Here is a 3,486-nt window from a genome sequence, read left to right as displayed (position 1 = left end):
CTGAATATAAGTACAACTTGCTTCATTAATAACCACAATTTGATTATTGGCTATTTTATGAATAATTTCATGTTTATAAAATTGCCATGCTTTTTCCTATTTCGCATCTATTTACAACATTTAAAAATTGCTCACACATAAAACTTAAAATTGTGTTTTGCGCAGCGTTTGCGGCGCATAGTGTGATACGTGAAACGGAACGTGTGCAATGTCCATTGATTTACGTCAAAAGATGACGTCACATGACGCAAAATTGGGATTTTGTTTGGCGCTACTCTTCTGCGCTACACTTTTTTCCTTGAAGCAACAAGGATGCAAAACATGTTTTGTCTTTTTTAAATCCTTGGTCCATAGATGTTCGACTTGGATATTAAGTTTTCTCAAAAACAAAATTGTGTTTTAAAAAAAAATAGTGTTATATTTGTTTGATGAGTGTTAATAATTTACAAATCTGTTTTAAAACGTTAATTCTACATTCAAACGTATTTTTAGTAATTATAAATCAAATATATTATTTACAGGTATGTTTTTATATTAGTTTGTTATTAATAATTGACAAAAATACTTATAGAAAGCTTAAAATCAAATTAAAAATTAAATAAACATGTAACCTTGGCTGATGGTATGTTAAAATTCATACCAACGTAAATTAAGAATTCACAATGTGTCTTACTACAAGTTATTTTTAAACAATGCTGTCTATAAGTATGTTTTTTTATGGCTTATGTTCCATTTAGCGATTGAACATGATTAAAGATTATTTGAATGAAATGTCGCGTTACAAATTTATGTTTTGACTTATTTTTTGGTCCATAAAGTTGGGGATATATAAGTTCTTGCATGGAAATACATCCTTTAATAAATCTGATATGTATCTACATACTACATGGTTACTACCCAGTAATAATGAATAGTTTCAGTTACACCTAACAAACTATGTCTGTTATTAGTGATTTCATTATTTCTGATTTGTTAACAAGTATGGCTTTGTAGCATTCTGAATGTCTCATGGTAGACTGATGTTAAGTTTAGTTTTATATGAATGAGAATGAAACACTTTTAAAATTATAATTGCCTAAGCCAAAGTATTAAAACTTTGATATTGCTTACTGCCCTGGTGCAGCAACCCAAAATTGGTTTTGGCCTCAGACACAAGAGAGTGAAAAGTCAATAATAATATTTTTTTTATAACATAAGGTGGCAAAATGGCGAAGCGACTGCTGGCCATAGATATCTGCAATTGCAGATGCGTTGCCTACTCTTATCCGACAGAGGAAGAGATGCACATAAAGAGGATATTTCCCCTTCCTATGCATCTCCTCTACTGTCAAATCCACTTCCCGTTCCCATCCTCCCCTTATAAGAAAAAGGTGGTAAAGAGAAAGTTACTTAAATTAGGCCTCCGGCACCACACTCATCAGACGAAACACAAGTTCCTTCCATGAATATTTTTAATGTAGAGTTTCAATTGTTTTTTAGCTCATATTTTAAGCTGTCTTTTGTTGAGGTGTTTACTTTTAAGCCACCGATTCAAAGTTATTTGTATTAAAATGTATGTTGTGTTTATTATAATAGTTTTAATTGTTTAATCAATCAACATTATTTTAAACTGTGTTGTATAGATAGGACATCACAATCACTTGTAACAGTGTGTCATTGCATGAGGGGATGGCCTTGACTGCCCACTGGTTTTTATACCAGGCCCTCCCCGACTACACCCATGTGGTACAAAACATAAGCTTTCTGCAATTACATTTATTTATACAGATGAATGTTTTAAACTGTTTAAAACAAATAGAGTTACATTAAGATATGATGGGTTAGTCTGTCCAATAATTTCAAGTTTTATTTGTATTTCGATAATTCTTGATAATGCCTAAGGCTGACAAAGATAAGCAATTTCAGGGCTACACATGTTGGCAACAATCATATCTTTGCTATTGTTTCACTTTCCTTTTCTTCTAGTCTATTTATAGCGCAAAAAGAAGAAACATTACTTAAATTCCTGTATGTTTACACAAACACCTTACGAATATCCATTTTAGAGGGCACTTTTGTAAAATACTTCTATTAGTGGAGACCTGTTATTGGCTGTACAATTTAACTACCACTATACCTACTTTGTTGTAATAGCTGTTGGTCTTCCATGAAAATAAAAAAATTAGAGGAGAGGCAAGACTTGAGTTTGAAGTTTGAACATACCATATGTATAAGTTTAGGCGTCAATCGCTTCAGCTTGTGGTTTGTGGTTTGTTAATGAATCCCGTTGTAGATAGGCAAAAACATGGCGTTTTAATTTAGCTTGCTGTCCACCACACGGCGTATTGTCAGTCGTAGTTTCGAAACCGAGTGAACCATGTTGAATAACAGGACCGCGTAAGTTATTTTTATACGTCTCATTATCTAAAGAAGCGACCAGACAATTTTTTTTTAAAGAGATACATCAGAATTTTTTTTTATTATTTTTTTCTAGACACCTTGGGTCATCAAGGTTAAGTGCTATGAATATATTTTTGATATTCGAAAAAATAAAATTCTGCAAAGTTAAGGGTTAAAAAATTGTCTCCTCAAATATCACAATACGCGTTATACAACTATGGTTGAAATTTTACGTTGTTTCCCGTAGTAAAAAAAACCTAAAGCCCGTTAATAAAACAAAAAAAGTAAAAACTCTCGTGACAGCTTTTCTGATGAATCTTTCTTGTTAACTTTGTTTATTGTCACTTTTTCTCTTCTTTCTTGATGTATTTCTAAAGCTTTATTATTGTTGGCTAAAGCTAATTTTAAAACTTCGGTCTGTATCGATTCTAAGGTAGAGATAAGTGCGGATTCTCGTTAACTACAGTTCAAATTTACCTCTTTGTTACTAAGTTATATTACTGTAATAGTCAGTCATTAAGTTCTTAAGCAAGCTAAAATAAAATGTAGTAATATCCAGTTTTTATACATCAGTACCATAAGTTAGGACTAACTTGTTACGATAAAAATGCCGGTTGTGACGGCTGGTTTTCCACTTAGTATGAACGGGTACTACAGGTTGAGCGGTTTCGATGAAGAGATTTTTATTTATGCTCAATATTGCTATTTTATGCAACAACACAGTTATGAGTTAGTGCGGAAAATCCATCTACGTCCTTAATAATGGTTTACCCCACACTTATTATCATCAATAGTTAAGTAAACTAAACACCTAATTCTCTGCTTATGTAATCAGTTAATACAATTGCATTTTATTCATTAATTTTGGGTTTGCGGCTGGTAATTTAAATCAATTGTGTTTTCGATGTACTGATGAATGTTATCTAAAACTTTAAACTAATCAAAATCTGTCTCAAATTCCAGTGGTAACGAGCAAGCGACTGCTGCGAGCATGGGTATGCCGTACATCACCAAGTTCTGCTGGTGCATGAGTCTGGAGCTAGGCTCCAAGGTCATCGGATATCTGCATCTGGTGAGCAGATCTGGTATTCAAATTTAACCCCCATT

The sequence above is a fragment of the Papilio polytes genome, unplaced genomic scaffold, assembly GCF_000836215.1.
Source record: "Papilio polytes unplaced genomic scaffold, Ppol_1.0 DF824035.1, whole genome shotgun sequence".
NCBI classification, from domain to species: Eukaryota; Metazoa; Arthropoda; class Insecta; order Lepidoptera; family Papilionidae; genus Papilio; species Papilio polytes.
The sequence above is the reverse complement of the archived record's forward strand: the minus strand, read 5'-3'. Positions refer to the sequence as shown.